At 35.0% G+C, this 21,968-nt stretch overlaps 1 long non-coding RNA gene across 2 annotated transcripts in view; it reads left to right on the forward strand.

Annotated features, from left to right (window-relative positions):
- The window catches only part of LOC106983100 (uncharacterized), a 106,160-nt gene that overhangs the window by 28,840 nt on the left and 55,352 nt on the right, over positions 1-21,968 (forward strand). For both annotated transcript variants that reach the window (XR_001431470.3, XR_003414139.2), the window contains exon 2: positions 6,994-7,067. This is a non-coding gene — a long non-coding RNA (uncharacterized LOC106983100). The remainder of the gene's footprint in view (positions 1-6,993; positions 7,068-21,968) is intronic.

A 21,968-nucleotide genomic window follows, 5' to 3' on the forward strand; every position in this document is an offset into this window, starting at 1 on the left:
ACAATAAAGTCAGAGCCTGATATTATTATGAAATGATATATAGTGTGCATTTACTGTACATGTTACTCTACCGTGAAGAAAATATGGACCAAAGAGAAATGCCCAAGCATTGAGTGATGTTTAATTGTGTATGTTGTCTGAGTGCTTTAGCATGGACTCTGTATGTAAGCAGACATGTACAGGCTGGGATTGAAATAAAAGGTCAATATTACAGCCTAAGCTTTATAGCTAATGACCTACATATAAAAATTCGTATGTAAGTAAACAGAGAAGCAAACTAAACATCATTTTCCAAGTTTATACAAAGATACATTAATATACCGGAGATCAGAAATAGGTAAAACTTTGGCTTATAGTTCATTTTAATGTTCACTTACTCATTTCTAGTTTAAGTATTTAAAAAATGGAAATATTTGAATATTTAAATATTTAAAGAGATATTTGTACACTCATGTCTATAACAGTGTTGTTATTCATGATAGTCAAAAGGTGGAATCAACCCAAATGTCCATCAACAGATGAGTGGATAAATAAAATGTAGTATATACATACAATGGAATGTTATTCACCCTGAAAAGGAAGGAAATTCTGACACATGCCACAACATGGTTTATGAGCCTTGAGGTCATTATTCTAAGTGGAAAAAGCCAGTCACAAAGGACAAATACTATATAGTTCCATTTATCTGAGGTAGCTAGAGTAGAGATACTCATAGAAACAGAAAGCAGATTGGTGGTTACCAGGGACTGGGGGAGGGGGAAAATGGGGAGTTAGTTTAATGGATATAGAATTTGGACACTGCAAGATGAAATGTTCTGGAGATTGATTACACAACAACGTGCATGTACTCAATACTACTGCACCGTGCACTTAAAATAGCTAAGATGGTAAACTTTTTAAAAATGTTTATTTATTTTTGAGACAGAAAGAGAGAGAGAGAGGGAGAGAGAGAGAGAGAGAGAGAGAGAATCAGAGCATGAGTGGGGGAAGGACAGAAAGAGAGAGAGGGAGATGCAGAATCCCCAGCAGGCTCCAGGCTCTGAGCTGTCAACACAGAGCCTGATGTGGGGCTTGAACACATGAATCATGAGATCATGACCTGAGTTGAAGTAGATGCTTAACCGACTGAGCCACCCAGGTGCCCCAAAGATGGTAAATTTTATGTTATGTGTATTTTACCACAATTATATACACACATAACTAGAATAAAATACTTATGGAATCCCTGCAGCCGCTCTGGAACACAATGTAAAAGTCATGGATTTATTGGCTTTGAGGTGGAACCTTAATTCAGAGCACCTGACCACTTTGCCCACGTGTGCCTAGTGTTGGGGGTGGAGCAGGTCTAGGGCTTTTTCCACCTGACTCTAAGTTCAGAGTTCTTTCCACAATAAAATACTTTGTTTTTATCCTATTTCTATAGGATGAAATAGAAAGCCTATTTCTATTAGTGGCACGCATACAAATAAAGGAGATTAGTACCTATTACGTCTGTGTTGATCTTTGCTTTGTTCTAGCAGATAGAAAAAATACCATGTTTGAGTATGCATTTTGAAAAGAAAGCTAGAAAGATACAGATCTAAAAGAGATATTTACATTTAAAAGGTGCATTAATTTATTCCCATACAAATAATTTAAACAAATAGGAGTTTATTTTAAACTTGGATGTCTTAAATACCATATGATTTCACTCATATGTGAAATTTAAGAAACAAAACAGAAGAACATAGGGGAAGGACAAGGAAAATAAGATAAAAACAGACAGGGAGACAAATCATAGGAGACTCTTAAATACAGAGAACAAACTGAGGGTTGCTGGAGGGGTGTTGGGTGGGGGGGATGGGCTAGATGGGTGATGGGCATTAAGGAGGGCACTTGTTGGGATGAACACTAGGTGTTATATGTAAGGGATGAATCACTAACTTCTACTCCTGAAACCATTACTACACTGTGTGTTAACTGACTTGGATTTAAATTAACAAAAAAACCACTTCGATGCCTTGATTTTTTTGTCTTATTATGGGTAGGGCACAAATATATTTGTTTGGTTTATCTTAGGTTAAACTGTGGACATAAACTTCTATTACAAAAGGAACGAACAAAAAAATGAATTTTATATGAGGCCTGACTTAATTATTGTACAAGAGGTTTTATGGCATTTTAGAAATGAGTGGCACCACTTTCTACAACACTGCATCTTGTAAAACTAAATGGCAGAAAATTAAAAACAGATTGAGAACATGTTTAAACTTAAAAAAAAAAAAACTCTTATACTCCAACACATTTAACCAAATATAGATTAACTCTGGGAAAACCTATAACCACTGCAATTTGCTTAAGTTGTGTTCACATGCCATCACATAACCAGAACAAAGCCTGCGATTATGCAAGTAGTAAATGTAACAGCATTCCTTAAAGATCAATTGTACATGTCACGGTATAATAGTATGTACTTAATTCGTTTCATAGTTATATCCACAGTCACATTTGGATTTGGAAAGAAATGCAAGGTTTTTTTTTTTTTATAGTAATTAAGTACCTGTTAAACGTATTAGGATGCATGAAGTGCTTTGAGGCTTAAAGCTAACCTAATAAAGGCTCCTCCTCAAATGGTTAATGGAAAGACTAGATATCATTAGCATATGTTCTGTGGTAGCTTGGTGAACAACTCTCCCAGTGCCTCTCCCTCCCTCATTTTATCTCTGCATTTTTTTGTTTGTTTTTTCTTCTCCTATCCTCCTGCTTACTATGTTTTACCCACCTATCCTTTCATTTGTGACTCATGTACTAACTGTACAGTTGGTTTACAAATGTTCTCTTTGTTCTCAGTGAATGAGTGTGTGAGACAATGAAGTGTGTGGAGAAGCTAAGGGCAGGAAGAGTGACAAATGGTAGATGAATTCTGCAACATGGCTGAGAAGACTGAGGCTTTTGATTTCAGCTGTGGTTTAAATATTGGGAATTGAACAGAACACTGGGAATAGATGTTCACAAAATGAATTTGAAAAGAGGCATGAAAAAAACAGATATTTATTTTAGCCTGGAAAATGTAATGAAGAAATAAGAAAGCAATACTTTACCAAATGTAAAGAGAAAGACTCAATCCCTGGTTTTTCTAGAAAAATTAATCTCAACAAGGAACAGATTTGGGAAATATATGTATTAATACATCTGATTCTAAGATTATTCTATATAGCCCATGCTTCCTCAAAATCAAACATCTATTTTTAGAATGTAAGTTTCCTGACAGTATGATAAATCTCCAGTTCCCCTGGGGTGGTTTAGGCTAAGGTATTTTGGTTAATGGAAAGTTTGTGTTGACTGAGGCTTGCCAAATAGCTCATATTTTTCACTGGATCCTAATGTTTTGACACTCATAACAAATAATTAACATTTATTAAGTGCCTCCAATAATTACTGATCCCTTAGCAGGCCTTCAAAATTGAAAATACAGGATCAGGATTCTTCAGGCCTCTGTTTGGTATTCCATCATTTTTTAAAAGCATCCCAAATTTAATTAAAGAATCATTAATATATTTTTAAAGAGGCCTGCTTCACTGGTACTTGCACAGTGGCTTTGTAACACACTCCTTATTTTAATGATGCAGTACATTTGTAAAACACCTTGTACATGCAGCTCTGAACATCTTGAATGCAGGCTCTTAGCCTGTTCCTTTTTGAATCCTCAGAATGCTTCTCTGCGTATAGTAAACTATTTTCAAAAACACTGATTTTGTGACTTTAGGCTTTTCTTTGCAACAGAGGAAAGAGTCTACATTCCTAAAAGGCTACTTGCTAATGATATTTTCTCAATATGATCTGTGTCCAAACAGGATCAAGAAATATTTGGTCTCGGGTCTTTGGTCTTGGTGGCTCCCAAGTTAAGCATCCCACCCTTTGATTTTGGCTTAGGTCATGATGTTGCAATGTTGAAATGGAGTCCTTCATAGGCTCCATGTGTGGAGCCTGCTTAAGATGATCTCTCTTTCTCTCTTTCCCCATCTGCCCCTTTCCCTGACTCGCTCTCTATTTATCTCAAAAAAAGAAAAGGAAGGAAGGAAGAAAGAAAGAAAGGAAGAAAAAAGGAAAGAAAGAAAGAAATATTTGCTCTCACTAAGAAAGATACTGAAAACGAAACAAAAAAACCCTTATCCTACATTGCTCTAAGCTGCTGAAATCGCTACATTTGAAGTTTCTGGTTCTCAGCCTCAGAAATACTATAACATGGCTGAGGACAATTTAGATAAAGCACAGGCAACTTTTATTAGTAGAGATCAGAAATTATAAGCTTTAATTTGATGGACCTTAGTTATAAAAGAAATCTTATATTTGAATTGGATAGCAGACCTAGTGAAGAAAATAATTTTGACTTATTTTCTTCTCATAGGTACTTAAGTGACATGTGAAACTGCCCTTCTAAGCAACATAAAGACAGCAAGAAAATATTTACTTTCCTTGATTATATTAGTTCTACAATTAGGAGTTGTGTTGGAATATAGCCAAGTAGGAATCAGTTACTTAAGTAAAAATCTATACATACTCCATTTCTTATCATGATTACATGAGCTTCTCTCTTTTGTTTTTTGAGGAGAGAACAGCCCAAGATATTCAACTATTTATGAACTTTTTGGTCAATCACCCAGAAACATAATATTTATATATGAAGTTTGTGATAATCAGTAACCTCATAAAATATGTTTGGTATATGTTATTGTATTTGCTTACTTAGTCAATATTTCTTTTTATAGAAAATTGAATTTAGTTACTTATGCAGTAAATGAATTTATTAGCCTTAGGAAAATTAACTTACCGCTCTATAAATGAACTCCACCATCCTGTAATCAATTCAACACGATGTGTGGGTTCTCTGGTTTAAAAGAACATTTTGAATAGCTCTCCTCTGTAGCTGCCAAAAATTAGTGTTGGCTTTGACAGATGTAATTCAAATACAATCGTAAAGCCTGGAGCCTTGTGTGACAATAGCTTAAAATATAAGACTTTGAGTTAGAGAAGATAAAATCTTGGAGTAGTAATCACCTAAGAGTAAAAACAAACAAAAAAAACATGAAGACAATGGATGATGTTAAAATTGACTTATTTACTTGAATAACTCAAACTTGAAAGAATAAACTCAAGACAAATGAGAGTACATAACTAAATTCTAAGAGATGTTAAAGGCTTAACCACGAATTAGGTTGAAAAGATTTTAGTTAAATCAATGAAGGATGAAGTCAAGATCAAGGTAGGGAAATAACACTAAACTTCTGAGTTTGCATTAAGGGAAATTAATCTGCTTCTTGACCAAAACATCTTTAGATGCTACCATCAGAGAAGCATTATTGGACTAGATAAAATGAGTTATTCTGGCTAGTATAAGAAATCTGCACATGTAAGTAATTTGCTAAATATTTGCAATTAGATGATGACATTTACAACATTTAAAAAAAATTCTAACTTTTACCATCAAACATGCCATTACAGAATTTCCCTTTCTTGTTTTGGGCAATCCCATAAATTTCTGGTCACTTTTGGGTAAAAAAAAAAAAAAAAAAAAGAAAATCCAGTCCAGTCCAGTCCAGCACAGTTTAAATCATGTGAACATTTTAAGCACCTATTCTTCCCTTTGCATAATAATGGCTAACCCTCAGTCTGAGGGTCTCCATGTGAAGAAGGACATAATCAACTTTTTCATTTCTCTCTTGCCTTTTTCTAGGATCAGGGGTGGGGAAATGGGCAGAAGTCATTTTACTTAATTAGTGGTCTTGTAATCCTCTTGGCTTTCAACGAGATGGGTAATGGCCGGCATCTAAATGGTGACTTCTTCATGTAGAACATGTATAAGATCACTGGGGATTTTGGAGAAGGTTTTCCTGCTGAAGAGTTTCATAATGAGGAACCTGATCTTTTCAGATCTTCCTCAGAGACTTATGATTATACTATGATAAAAAAAAAAAAGAATACATCCTGTTTGTGTGAATATCATTATAAGTAGTATTTATTTAATGGTTGACAGAATTACAGTTCCTCTCTTTTTCTCATAGATATATAAGGGCCAATAGAGTGTATGGACATATGCGGCAAAAAGAAATGAAATTCATACATAGTTCACACCTAAGACAATTTTTGTTACTATGTATTTTGAAGTGCTCAGCACGAAAATAACTTTCCCCTCCCCTCAAAAAGAGCCTACTTCTCAGGAGACTGAGAACACTTCTTCCATTTAAAGACAAATCCTTTACTTTGAAAAATAAAATAGGATAGCTTATTAAAAATTCAGTTTGCTACATCTGATTGAAGATTCAGTCCAAAGCCAGTTTGAAAGACTCGCATTTTAATTTTCATGTCGTAGTTTTTAATTATGTATTTATTTTATGCAGCTTTTAGTGTTCTGACATAGTTAAGCAATTGTTGATAGGTGTGTTGAATTTACTAAGACTTCCTTCCTTACTGAAATGATCTATTTCTGTTGAGCTGCCAGTTAAAGATGATCTCACACTTGCTGACACATTATTAGTGAAGGGTTGTTAAAGGAATGTTGATATTTCTTTATACTGTTTATTTTGCTTCTTCATATATCATCCTGACCTTATTTACTTTGCCCTTTGCACACCTTTTGTTTTCTTTGAGACGGACATAGAATAAGTGTTCATAAAATCAGTTATGAATTATGGGGGAAAATCCAAATACGAGTTAGCTGTTTTACAACTAACAGACCTTCTCTTCTAAAAATATAAAAATTAAAATTAGAAAGCCCCCTTTTTAGGTCAAAATTTTCTCTTATTCATGGCGACTATTTTGTGTTTGAGCTACTATATACTTACAAAATGCTCTGTTAAAATTTTTCTAATACTTTATTGTTATAACAATGATTACAATATATCATCTAACTGAAATTATTTTTCAAGTTTTTAATCTACTTAGTGACATCTTGAAATCATTTCATTCATTTATTCATCCTTCTACTTTTTTCCCTAAACACCTGTCATATGCAAGCATTGAGCTAGATCCCGGAAGATGTGCTGGCAGCTACGAGTCTGAGTGTGGAGATAGAAAAGGGAAAAAAAAATGTAAATATAAACCAGAAAATTAGACATTGTGATGAGTGTCTGAAGAAAATAAGCACAAGGCTCTTAACAGCACTTAGTACATTGTAAGTTTGTATGGCAAACTCACCAATCATTTGATGTCAAGTATATGATACACACATACATTCTCACCCTCTTAATAAATCACTATAGTTTACTTAAACTTTTAAAAACTGGGGCGCCTGAGTGGCTCAGTTGGTTAAGCGTCCGACTTCGGCTCAGGTCATGATCTCACGGTTTGTGAGTTCGAGCCCCATGTTGGGCTCCGTGTTCATAGCTCAGAGCCTGAGCCTGTTTCAGATTCTGTGTCTCCCTCTCTCTGACCCTCCCCCATTCATGCTCTCTCTCTGTCTCAAAAATAATTAAACGTTAAAAAAAATTAAAAAAAACTTTTAAAAACATTCAGTCAAATATAGCCTTTCAATTTTGACATCTGTATTATTTAAAAATTATCCCAGAAGCATCAGTATCACCTGGGTCTTATTAGAAATACACATTTTCAGGTCCCACCCCAAACCTATGGACTCAGACACTCTGGGGTGCTACTCAGAAGTATTTTAACAAGTCCTCCAGCTGACTCTGACGAGCATGCTCATGCTAACATTTTGAGAACTACTGATTTAAACTTTTTCTGGAAAGCCTCCCTAAACCCTCCACAGTTGAGTCTAAGTATATAGGCTTCCCATGTGTATTTCCAACACACGGTCAGCAAGCTACAGCCCTCGGACCAAAACCAGCCTCCAGTTTGTTTTCTCTAATAAAAGTTATTGGAGGGGTGCCTGGGTGGCTTTGTCAGTTCAGCATCCGATTTTGGCCTAGATCATGACCTTGTGGTTTGCGGGTTCGAGCCCCGCATAGGGCTCTGCACTGATGGCCTGAGCTTGCTTTGGATTCTCTGTGCCCACCCCCTCTCTCTTCTCCTCCCCCTACTTGTTCTGTCTCTACCTCTCTCTCTCTCTCTCAGAAATAAACTAACACAAAATTATTGAGAGGGGCACTTGTTGGGATGAGCACTGGCTGTTGTATGTAAGCGATGAATCACAGGAATCTACCCCCAAAAGCAAGAGTGCACTGTATACACTGTATGTTAGCCAACTTGACAATAAATTATATTAAAGAAAGTTATTGGAATACAATCACATCCATTTGTTTATATACTGTCTATGGTTCTTTTAAGCTGCTGGGTGAATGCTGATGAGCCTATTTCCTATCTGCTTCTTTTCAGGAAAGAAAAGAAAAAAAAAGTTGCTTCCTGCTCCAGTACTATAGCATAACACTTGTCACACTAAATGACCATTAGCTGTTTACTTACTATTTTTTTTATTGCCAGCACTTTTCTGAATTCTAGGCTGCTTTCACAATAAAACAAAGTTTCTGTCCTCACAGAGTTTACATTCTGGGGTGGATGGGATAGACTGAACAAATAAATGTAATTTCCTTTAATCAACAACAGGCTTGGAATTGTGGATTGCTCACTATGGTGCCTACACCAGTGTCCGGTCCACACTGGACATTCAATAACTGTGAAATAAATGAATTACCAATGAATAAGTGAATGTATGCCACAAAGTGACAGGAAAGGCAGTTCTGCTTGTACATGACAGTCAAGAATGTAGCTGAGCTGTCTTGGAATTATTTCACTCTTCCTTACTCATAACTGATATCCTGAGATTCTGCATTTAGTGAGCCTCAAACCTCATTTGGTGTTTCAGATTGCACAAAGATTGTTACAGAATTTAGAAAATATTTTTAAAAAGTAACAACTCTAAAATTTAAAGGAATACATCCTTTTAGGAAAGCAAGCAGGGGTTCACAAATGTGACAAGTACAATGAGTCATGACCATTTCTGCAACTCCAAGAGTTGGGAATCATCACATTCTACCTTGCAATGGTTTTGTAAGATATAAGTTATAGATATGATATGAAAGGATACTCTGGGTCTCGGTTGAGTAGTTCATTATACAAAGCACCATGGTAGCATATGTGAAAAATGTTTATCTGTACTGGGTGTGTAGCGATTTTACTTTATGTTGTTTATATCAAGAAGAAATTAGTCTCACATCACTACCAATTATATATCAATCATCCTGATGGTAAAATTCTGATCTAATGTATTACTTTGTTCATAGGCAAATTCCATCTGATATGGTCAAATAAGGAATTGTATTTTACTTCATCTGTATAAGGGACAATGAAAACTGCTACAATAGTAAATCAAGGGCTTGAAGTGGTTAGTGACTTTCAGATGGAAATAAGAAAATTACAGCCAGCTGAAGCTTTCTTTGCATTTGGAACCAAATATTAAGTCTACCTATGATAATGATATCTAGCCAGTGAAGGGGCCAGATTATTCATGCCTACTTTGATTTGGTTTACTGTTAAGTAAAATTGAGATGTTCAATGTGTTTTCTAAGTGACCATTTCTAATTATGTGACTAGATAATCAGCCTATTCACAAAAAAGCTCCAGCAGCAACAAACAGACTCTGGTGTGAGGGGGCTAGAGAGATTGTGTGACTCAGTCCCTAATCAAGCACATGGGTATTCAGCACAAAGCTGAATATATAAAGTACATATGAAGTGCTTAGCACAGTGCTCGGCATACAGTAAACACTAAATAAATGACTCCCATTATTATTACCCACAATCTGAAGAGTGAACATTAGAGAGGGGCATGTCCTCTGATTCACAGGTAAGAGATGTCACATCTAGAAGGTCGTGTCTTCCTCCAGCAAGAAAAGACATATGGAAGTGATATCATTTGAGGTAAGTCATAAATAATAGTTAATATCTGAGAGGTAGAAACAGGAGCAAGGTCAGAGACAGAGGCAAGCTAAGTGCATGCTTTTGCTGCCCTCTGCCTTCTCTTACAATTACTCATCCTGAGTAGAGCACCTTCCAAAGACAACTGAGCCTGGGAGAGGAAAACCAGGTTTTCACTTTGCTGAGGTCTTGGCAGAAGGCACATCTGCAGGACATGACTCTTATCTGGGCCTGCCTACAACTTGCATCCTAGAGAGAAAATATCGTAAACAAATTAGAGCTCTGTGCTTCCTGAAAAGGGGTTGTTCCACTGAGATCTGTGGAGCACTGAGAAGAAAGCTAGCATCTTTCCATCCACATTTGTGGTCTTATAACAACCTACTGGTCTCTCAGGTCCCCATGTTGCTCCCCAGAAGCCAAGGAGTTTGGGAGGGTTCTCATTATCTCTTCAACTAGAAAGATATTAACCTTTATAATTGACGAGAGTAGAGGGGTTTTCTATTGAGGACTGAATAGGTGACCAAAAATCTGAAGCTGGTACATGTCCTGCTCAGAGGGCCAGAGACTGCAGGTTTCCCACCAATTGTGGCATTGGCATCACCTGAGCTGAAAGCAAAGGGAAAGGAATGCATTGGAGAAACAGAGTGCCCCTGGAAAGTCATGGGTAACCATTACTAGAACATAAAACTTCAAAACTTCTAAACTGACAAGGGAAAATGATAACAGTAATTGGATCAAATAAGTAAAGTTTGAAAAACATAAAATGAAAAATATAAAAAATATAAAAGAAAAATATAAAAAAGAAAACAACAATGCATAATGAATAGAGGCATTATTGAATGAATTGTGCTGTATCTGTGCTTCGGAAGTTTATGCAAAATTGGAGAAAATTAATACAAGTTATATAAGTTGACCTGGAGATATTTCTATGAGGTATTAATGAGTAAAAGAAGCAAAATGTAGAGAATTATATATAATTTGATCACACTTTTATAAAACTAGCAATGGAAAATCTAGATAATTATAAGTTGGTATGCATGAATATATTTGATTGGTTTATGTATAATTATATGAGCATGAAGAAAAATGTATAGTAATAAATACTAGATTTCTAACGTGAATTACAGGGTAGGAGGTAGGGAGGGCTTATATTGACAAGAGATAATGTAGATAAGAGGGGGGATGAGGGAGTCAAGTAACATAGGAAAAGAATAATCAACAGTAATTTGATCAAATAAGTAAATAAAACAAACTATAGTAAAAATTGCATACAAGAATGGGAAACATGTTTATGCAATTAAAATCATTAGGACAAGTCAGTTAAACAAAAAGAAGTTAGGATAAGAAGAAATTTAATAATCACACTTGAGTGTGCGTGTGTGTGTGTGTGTGTGTGTGTAGGCACAGGAAAAAACATGGAGAGATAGAGAATATAGAGAACTCTGCACAGAGACAGCAATTTATTTTTTTATGTCCATGGAATATTTTTAAAATCAGTCTTCTGCTTGCTGACAAAGAATAAATGCAAACATTTTATTTACTTAAAAAATTATTTTTTAATTAATTAACTAATTAATTAATTTATTTATCTATCTAACATTCAAGTTACATAGCATATAGTGCAATAATGATTACAGGAGTAGATTCCAGTGATTCATCCCCTACATATAACACTCAGTGCTCATCCAAATGAGTGTCTTCCTTAATGACCCTTGCCCTTTTAGCCCATCCCCCTACTGACAGCCCCTCCAGCAACCCTTAGTTGGTTCTCTGTATTTAAGAGTCTCTTATGGTTTGTCCCTCTCCTTGTTTTTGTACTCTTTTTGCCTCCCTTCCCTTATATTCATCTGTTTTGTATCTTAAATTCTTCATATGAGTGAAGTCATATGATATTTGTCTTTCTCTGACTAATTTCGCTCAGTATAATACCCTCTAGTTCCATCCAGGTAGTTGCAAATAGCAAGATTTCACTCTTTTTGATTGCTGAGTAATACTCCTTTGTAGATATATACCACATCTTCTTTATCCATTCATCTTTCAGTGGACATTTGGGCTCTTTCCATACTTTGGCTATTGTTGATAGCACTGCTATAAACATTGGGGTGCATGTGCCCCTTCAAGACAGCACACCTGTATCCCATGGATATATACCTAGCAGTGCAATTGCTGGATTGTAGGGTAGTTCTATTTTTAACTTTTTGAGGAACTTCCATACTGTTTTCCAGAGTGGCTGTACAAGTTTGCATTCCCACCAGCAGTGCAAAAGAAATTCTCTTTCTCCACATCCTCACCAACAGCTATTGTTGCCTGAGTTGTTAATTTTAGCCATTCTGTCTGGTATAAGGTAATACCCCATTGTGGTTTTGATTTATATTTCCGTGGTGATGAGTGATATTGAGCATTTTTTCATGTGTCTGTTAGCCATCTTTTGTCTTCTTTGGAAAAGGGTCTATTCACGTCTTTTATCCATTTCTTCTCTGGATTATTTGTCTTTTGGGTGTTGAGTTCGATAAGTTCTTTACAGATTTTGGATACTACCCCTTTATCCGATATGCCATTTGAAAATATCTTTTCCCGTTCTGTTGGTTGCCTTTTTACTTTTGCTGATATTTCCTTAGCTGTGCAGAAGTTTTTATGTTGATGAGGTCCCAATAGTTCATTTTTCCTTTTGTTTCCCTTGCCTCCAGAGACATGTTGAATAAGAAGTTGCTGCGGCCAAGGTCAAAGAGGTTTTTGCCTGCTTTCTCCTTGAGGATTTTGCTGGCTTCCTGTCTTACATTTAGGTCTTTCATTCATTTTGAGTTTATTTTTGTGTATGGTGTAAGAAAGTGGTCCAGGTTCATTTTTCTGCATGTCGCTGTCCAGTTTCCCCAACACCATTTGCTGAAGGGACTGTCTTTATTCCATTGGATATCCTTTCTTGCTTGTCAAAGATTAGTTGGCCATATGTTTGTGGGTCCATTTCTGGGTTCTCTATTCTGTTTCAGTGATCTGTGTGTCTGGTTTTGCACCAGTGCCATACTTTCTTGATGATTACAGCTTTGTAATATATCTTGAAGTCAGGAATTATGATGCCTCCAGCTTTGGTTTTCTTTTTCAGGATTGTTTTGGCTATTCATGGCCTTTTTAGGATTATTTGTTCTAGCTCTGTGAAGAATGCTGGTGTTATTTTGATGGGGATTGCAATGAATATGTAGATTGCTTTGGGTAGTATTGACATTTTAACAACATTGTTCTTCTAATCCAGGAGCATGGACTATTTTTTCCAATTTTTTGTATCTTCTTCAATTTCTTTCATAAGATTTCTATAGTTTTCAGTGTATTGATTTTTCACCTCTTTGGTTAGGTTTATTCCTAGGTACTTTATGGTTTTTGGTGCAATTATAAATGGATTGATTTCTTGATTTCTCTTTCTGTTGCTTCATTTTTGGTACATAGAAATGTAACCAATTTCTGTGTATTGATTTTATATCCTGTGACTTTGCTGAATTCATGGAACAGTTCTTGCAGTTTTTTTGGAATCTTTTGGGTTTTCCACATAGAGTATCATGTCGTCTGTGAAGAGTGAAAATTTGACTTCTTCCTTGCCTATTTGGATGTCTTTATTTCTTTGTGTTGGCTGATTGCTGAGGCTAAGACTTCCAATACTGTGTTGAATAACAGTGGAAGAGTGTACTAACGGCAACAAAGACACCACCAGAAACTACGGTACACCACCAGAAACTCCAAGTCTACCAGCTACACAATGGCAATAAATTCATATCTTTCAGTACTCACTCTAAATATCAATGGACTAAATGCTCCAATATAAAGACATAGGGTAACACAATGGATAAGAAAACCAGACCCATCTATTTGCTGTTTACAAGAGACCCATTTTAGACCTAACGACACTTTCAGATTGAAAGTAAGGGGATGGAGAACCATCTATCTTGCTAATGGTCACCAAAAGAAAGGCAGAATAGCCATACTTATATCAGACAATCTAGATGTTAAAATAAAGTCTGTAACAAGAGATGAAGAAAGGCATTATTACCATAATTATGGGGTCTCTCCACCAAGAAGTTCTAACAATTGTAAACATTTATGCCCCAAGTGTGAACACCCAAATACATAAATCAATTAATCATAAACATACAGAAACTCACTGCTAATAATACCATAATAGTATGAGTCTTCAACACCCCAACATCCCACTTACAGAAATGGACAGATCATCTGAACAGAAAATCAACAAGGAAACAATGGCTTTGAATGACACACTAGACCAGATGGACATAGCAGATAGATATATTCAGAACATTTCATCCTAAAGCAGCAGAATACACATTTTTCTCTAGTGCATATCTGGAGATGTTCTCTAGTGGAACATCTCCAGAATAGATCACATACTAGGACACAAATCAGCACTCAATAAGTACAAAAAAGATTGCAATCATATCGTGCATATTTTCAGATCAAAATGCTATGAAACTCAAAATCAACAAGAAAATATTTGGAAGATAAGAAATACTTGGCGACTAAAGAACATTCTACTAAAGAATGAATGGGCTATCTAAGAAGTTAAGGAGGAAATTAAAAAGTACGTGGAATCCAATGGAAATGATAATACCACAGCCCCAAACCTCTGGGATGCAGCAAAGGGAGTCCTAAGAGGGAAGTATATAGCAATCCAGGCCTTCCTAAAGAAGGAAGAAAGGTCTCAGATACACAACCTAACCTTACACTTTAAAGAGCTGGAGAAAGAACACAATATAAAACCCCAAACCAGCAGAATATGAGAAATACTAAAGATTAGAGCAGAAATCAATGCTATCAAAAAACAAACAAACAAACAAACAAACAAACAAACCAGTAGAACAGATCAATGAAACCAGAAGCTAGTTCTTTGAAAGAATTAACAAATTTCATAAATCCCTAGCCAGTCTGATCAAAAAAGGACAGGACTCAAATAAAATCAAGAATAAAAGAGGCAGTATCACAACCAACACTGAAGAAATGTAAACAATAATAAGAGACTATCATGAGCCAATAAATTATGTGCCAATAAATAGGGGAATCTGGAAGAAATGGACAAATGCCTAGAAACATAAACTACCAAAACTGAAACAAGAAGAAATAGAAAATTTGAACAGACCCGTAACAAGTATTAAAGAAACTGAATTACTAATCAAAAATCTCCCAAAAAACAAGAGTCTGGGGCCAGATGCCTTTCCATGGGAATTCTACCAAACATGTAAAGGAGAGTTGACACCTATTCTTTTGAAGTTGTTCAAATGAAAGGAAATGGAAGGAAAACTTCCGAACTCATTCTATGAAGCCAGCATTACATTGATTCCAAACCCAGATAAAGACCCCACTAAAAAAGGAGAACTATAGACCAATTTCCCTGATGAACATGGATGCAAAAATCCTCAACCAGATACTAGCCAACCAATTCAACAATACATTAAAAAGTTATTCACCACAACCTAGTGGGATTTACACCTGGGATACAGGTCTGGTTTGATATCCATGAAACAATCAATGTGATACATCACATCAATAAAAGAAAGGACATGAACCACATTATCCTCTTAATAGATGCAGAGAAAGCATTATACAAAGTACAGCACCCTTTGTTGATAAGAATCCTCAAGAAAGTAGGGATAGAAGGATCAAGATCATAAAAGCCATATATGAAAGACCCACCGCTAATATCATCCTCAATGGGGAAATCTGAGAGCTTTCCCCCTAAGGTCAGGACATGTAAACACTTTAAAGTAGAGATTTTACAGATCATGCTCTCAGATAGTTAATCTAACAATCTAGAAGTTCTTAAAAATTAGCTACTTGGAATTTAAGAAACAGTCTCTGCAACATGAATTCAAAAGTGAAATGACAAACTAGAAAGTTATCAAAGGAAAATTCTTTACACTAAAAACCATGGGACACAGTTAAATCCATTCTCACAGAAAATTGTACATTTTTAAATGGCTTTGTTATTAAAGAAGAAAGACAAAAAATACAATAACTTAGTATTTATCTTGATAAATCAGGCAGAACAAACAAAATATGCTAAAACAAAGTAGTGGAGACAATACATAAAACTACTATTTGAGAAAATAAAATTAAAAAAGCTGTAAATAAATCTGAAAACAGATTCTTTAAAAGATTAATAATATAAATTGTAAGCTCAGTAAAGGTAAAAGTAAAAAATATACATTAGGATGAAAATGGAGATATAATGCATATACAAGTGAGATTTAAAGAATTATAAGAATACTCTAATTTGAAAACCTAGATTATGTAGATGTTTTCTTAGCAAAAAGATGAATTACCAACACTGACTCATGAGTAAACAGAAACTTGAGAAATCAGTTATTGTAAAATAGATTAGAAAGGAAATTTTAAAATGTGCCTCTAAATAAGGAACCATAAACAGAGTTTCAAAGATGAGTTTTCTCTAAATTTTAGAGGATAGTTTTAATTTATTTAAATTACGTTAAGAAAATGAGAGAGCTGTTAAATCTGTTGTATAAAAATAACATTAATATCAAAACATTAATACACAAAGAAAGAAAATATAGTTTAATGGTACTTTAAATCATAGATGAAAATAAAATTATCAATTGGAATTTAGAAGTGAGACATTCATAGACAGGATTGCAGCAATATGAGGGTGAGTACAAAATCAAGAAAAACACAATTCATGATGCCAAGATAATAGTGGAGAAAACCAAATTCATATCACCCTAGATCCTGAAAGTTCTTTGATGAAATTTAGCAGATATTCTTAATGCTGACTAAAATAAGAAATCACTTCAGTAGGATAGTGTTTACTTGTAAACAATGAGAAGCCCATTTTCTTATTATTCAAATTAAAAAATACATTTTAGCAAATGTAATAAGAAAAGAACATTAATTAGTATTAATATTGGAAGAAAATTATCCAAATTTGTGCTAAAAATTGAAATCTAAGAAATCTAAAATTTTCTAGTCACTTTAAGGAGAATTTTCAAAGTGGTTATGTACCTTAAAAGTGTACATTCACCAATACCTATTCTTTATATGTGATGCAACTAGCTATAAATGGAAATGGAATTATCCTATTCAAAACAACAACAAACACTATAAAATAATTAGGAACAATCTTAAAAAGACCAGTTTGAGACCTATATGAAGACATCCATAAAATATTTCTGAAGGGAACTAATCAAAACGTAGACTAAAGGAAAGATGTACCATGTTCTTAATGGGAACACTTAATATCATGAAAGTGAAAATTCTTCTTAAATTAATATATGAATTACAAGAAATTTTACTTAGAGGTTCTAAAATATTTTCTTTGGAATTAGACTGAAGTAATCTATACTTTTCCTAAAAGAAAAATATTCAAGAACAAAATATTGGCTTAGGGATGTGTGAAGAAATTAGTAAAACAGAAAAGAAGTTTTAGTTATAGGCTACAGCATGTGTATGTGAACGTATGCAAGGTAAAGTAACTATTTCTGTTCACTGCAAAATGATGATTTATTTTTACCAGTAGTAGTATTAAAAATGTCTCTCCTTCTGGAAGACAAGAGAGTTTGATCTCCTCCATATTCTTTTCCTTTCTTTTCTTTTCTCTTTTTTTTCTTGAGAGAGAGAGAGCATGTAACTGGGGGGAGAGGGGAGAGGGAGAGAGAGGGAGAGAGAGGGAAGGAGAGAGAGAATCTTAAGCAGGCTCCATAGTTAGCACAGAGCCCGCCATGACCTGAGCTGAAACCAAGAGTCAGTAGCTCAACTGACTGAGCCACCCAGGCGCTCCGTTCCTCATACTGTTATGCATAAATACACAAACACACAGAGACAAATAAATAAATAATCAGTAAGTAAAACAAAAGAAAACAAAACTCTTAGGAAAAATGTTTGTAGAATATTTGTATAATCTATAAGTTTGAAGTCTCTTAAAATAAGATGGTATATTCAGAACCCAAGGAGCAGAAGTACACATTTAAATTTGATAGAGAAAAATTGGAATTTCAATAAACATACCATGAGTGAAGTCACATATGTGATTGATTAGAAGAAAACTTCAGTGTACATAAAACATAAAGCCTTAAAATTCACAGCATATAACCAACTCTTAGATTTGATAGCATAAAGACAAACAACAATAAAAATAGGTAAGGGATTGGTTAAATACACAAGCCACAGAAGAACAAATTCAAATGGCCAATAACCATAGGAAAACATTTTCAGACACACTAACAGAAAAATGCAAATGAAAATGATACTGAACTATCTCTTTTCACAAGTCATATTGGCAAACAAATCACCTACAGACTGGACCGCAGCTGAGTCCTTCTTCAGATGAGGCCCCAGAATTTTCTCTATCCACCAACCAGGCCAGAGGAACCATTTTGCTGTCATAGGTGCAGAGATCACACTTGGAAAATAGTATTTCCTGGAAATTCCTAGCAACTTGCTGCACAAAACTGAGTACCTAAGAATAATTAGTAGCTGATTTCAAGTGTCTTTATTGTTCATTATCTATATACAGCCTTCACAGTTCTTATAAGAGTGAATACATTAATCTGCAGACATAAATAATCTTGTCAGTTAACTCAGTATTACATCAACAAATGATCACTTGGAATTTTTTTTTAACAGAAGTTTCTTTGGGTTGAATTAGTGTAGATCTATCTACTGAAGCCCAATCTTTAGAATATAACTTTTAAAACCCTACACGATCTGCACCCCTGCCAACCCATCTCCGTTTCCTCCCTGACTTCATTCACTGTCACTTCGCCCTTCCTCCACTTTGCACCATCTACAGTGTCGTCTTCGTTTACTTAAAAAGCATGAAACTTGCCCTCACTCCAGACATTTGCACTATCAAAAGGTTCTTCTGGAAATGATCACCTGGTAGCTCCAAATTTATACTTCTATGACATGTCCATAGCAGTTTAAACAACTTGTTGTTTGGAGAAATATGAAATGATGTTAGACTAAGTATGTTCACTTATTCATTTAGTTTTCAATCATTGAATATACATTTATTGGGTTTCTATTTTGTGCAACAGAGGCATGAAGTGTCAAAAGCTCGAGGAGAATATAGGATGATCTTATTGACCTCAACTTACAAAAATACTGAAACTCTAGGCCCAGAGAAGTCGAGTTGCTTGTCTAGTACAAAACTTCCCAAATGACAAAGCAAGGGCAAGTTCTCCTTGTTCCCATTCTCCCTGCTACACTTGTACTAATGCTATATTCTTAAGAGTTTACCAGAAATTTAACAAATTAACAGATCAAAAAATCACTATTGGTGTCATTTTAGGACTAATTAATATGTTTGCATAGTCAACATTTGTGTCACTCAAGACTCACTAGCTTTGAGGAGGTAAGGGGCTATATGGAATTCACTGACAATATCTTTCCATAATCAAAAAGAAAAGCATTCAAACCTTATCACATGCTCCTCCAAATTTGCTTACAATGTAATTTCATCCTTGTTAGCTCTAAGTATTATTGAAGGGAATTGAAACTGACAAGCCTTCTTGGTAATAGTTTATGAAATTAGATTAAACATTTATTGATTAGCAAACCAAACTTTATCCCGCATTTCAAAGTAAATCATTCAAAAGTCTTATAACTAACAAATGTAGCACAGAATGTAAATCTTCCAATTCATACATTCTAAGCTTTAACATGTGAGGAGATAAGTCTGGTGTACTCCACAAATGACAAAACCTGTTACAGATCAGGTTCTTGCCAATTTCCATACATTTCCATTGAGCTGCGGGGAGAGGGAGGGAGGGGGACTATGCAACATAAATCAGGCATTTGTGCAGCAACTGTAAGATAGGAGTACACATATATATCTTTAAAAATGTTTACTTATTTTTGAGAGGGGGGAGGGGCAGAGAGAGAGGAAGGAAGACAGAGGATCTGAAGTGGGTTCTGCACTGACAGCAGAGAGCCCCATGAGAGGCTTCAACTCACTAACCCAAAGATCATGACCTAAGCTGAAGTGGAATGCTTAACTGACTGAGACACCCAGGAGCCTGACATAGTACACATATTAATAGATTGAGATGTTTTGTTTTCCATCTTAAGTATATTTAAAGTAAGTTATAAATAACATGTACTTAAATATTGTATTTGCAGTAACTGAATTAACTCCAAGATATATTTCAGACATGGAAGAAGGTGGGTAAATTTTTTAAGAGAGCAAGTCAAAGGTTTTATAACCTATCTTATTTTTTAAAACCTGTTCTGATTTCAGTTGGCCAATCCCTTTTACTAAAGAATAAGGAAAATACTGATAAATACAAATAAAACAATATTTTCTATTGACAACACCCCCTCTCTCATTTTGGCAAGACTATAATTCTTTAAAACTCTTAATTATCATCATTCATGAGTGAATCACCTCTAGAAATTACATAGTTATGAAAATTGGTGTCAGGCTTCTAACATATATTCAATGTGAAAAGACCTTACTATGGAAGTCAGTTATTTAGGAGGTAGTGGTTCAAAATATTAAGTTTATATATACTTGTGCATTCATTTATTTAGTAAATATCAATTAAATATCCATAAAAATGCCAGGATCCCACCAGGTGTTGGAGATACAAGGATTAAACAAAAGACTCATCTCCTGTTCTAATGAAGCTTAAAATACCAAATTGGTAAATTGGCAAATGTAATATAGTAAGATAATTGGTAAGTCCTCAGCTAACCAAACAAGATGAATTTTGTGGTCTTTACTGTTGAGTCCATTAAAAAAATGTTATACACCTATTTTGTAGCTGTCATTTTTTTCATTTATTATATGAAAGGGGAAAAGCTATTTGTGGTAGATTTTATTGTCCAAAAATGTTCAAAGAAGTATTTCTAGTCTTCCATACTCTTCCAATGCTTGCCATATCACCATCAAGACTAGGGATCTATTTTCTTTCTCTTTCAACTTGGAAGGGATGATATCTGTTTTGACCATAAAAGTATGGTAGATATGATACCATGCAACTTCGAAGACTAGATGTAAAAATTATATCGTTTCTGCCTGCATCTCTCTTAGGACCAACATCCATGTTTTGAGAAGCTCTGGTTAAGCAGAGGGTCATGTGTTCAGTTTTTGATTGACAGCCCCACTGAGGGTCTCTGCAGGTAGCCAGTATCAACTAGGAGATGTGTGAGCAAGCAAGTTTTCAGATGCATATAGACACTGAAGATGCTGAATGGAGCAGACAGTAGCTTTCTCTTTCCAAGCTCTACCCCAAATCGCACATTTTGAGTAAAATTCTTTTGGTATTTTAAGCCATTAAGTTTGAAAATTTTCAAAGCAGAAATAGATAGCTGGCTCAAAGTTTCTCCATATCTAAACTTTGATTCATTTCAGTAAAATAATTCTGAGAGTACTATATAGTGCAAGAACGATGCTCCTTGGAAATTGACATCTACTACTTCCCTACATTTATCTATTTCTCCAAAATTGCCTCCTGTTATTCATATATACTGTTTGTATTCTAGTGAAATATAATCTCTTACTTTTACCCTTTACTAACTCATTGCAGATATATATATATATATATATATATATATATATATATATATATATTTTAATATTTATTTTTGGAGGAGAGAGAGAGAGAGAGATCGTGAGCAGGGGAGGGACAGAGAGAGAGAGGGAGAGAGGGAGAGAGAGAATTCCAAAGAGGCTCCACACCATCAGAGCAGAGCCGGTCACAGGGCTTATTCTCACCAACCGCATGCTCAACCAACTAAGCCACCCACGCACCCCTCATTCCAGAGATATTTAGTGAACACCAACTATGTGTGCAGCGTTTTGCTAGATACTCATTTCCCCTGAACACACTATGCCCCCTCATAATTTCACCTCTTTGTACATACTATTCTATCAGAATAACTTTCTGTACCTCTCGGACATCCTTCAACCTACTTCTATAACCATCTCAGATGTCACCTCTATGGTGAAGACTTTCCTTACTCCACTGGTAGTAACTCTATTTTTCTTGTATTCAGAGCACTATGCATATGTCTGTCATTGCTCTTACACACAATTATGATTCTCAAGTTTAGTCTAATTTCTTTATTAGAGTTTGAGCCTCTGGAGGTCAAGAACAAATATCTTTA

This window comes from Acinonyx jubatus, chromosome D1, assembly GCF_027475565.1.
Source record: "Acinonyx jubatus isolate Ajub_Pintada_27869175 chromosome D1, VMU_Ajub_asm_v1.0, whole genome shotgun sequence".
Classification (NCBI taxonomy): domain Eukaryota; kingdom Metazoa; phylum Chordata; class Mammalia; order Carnivora; family Felidae; genus Acinonyx; species Acinonyx jubatus.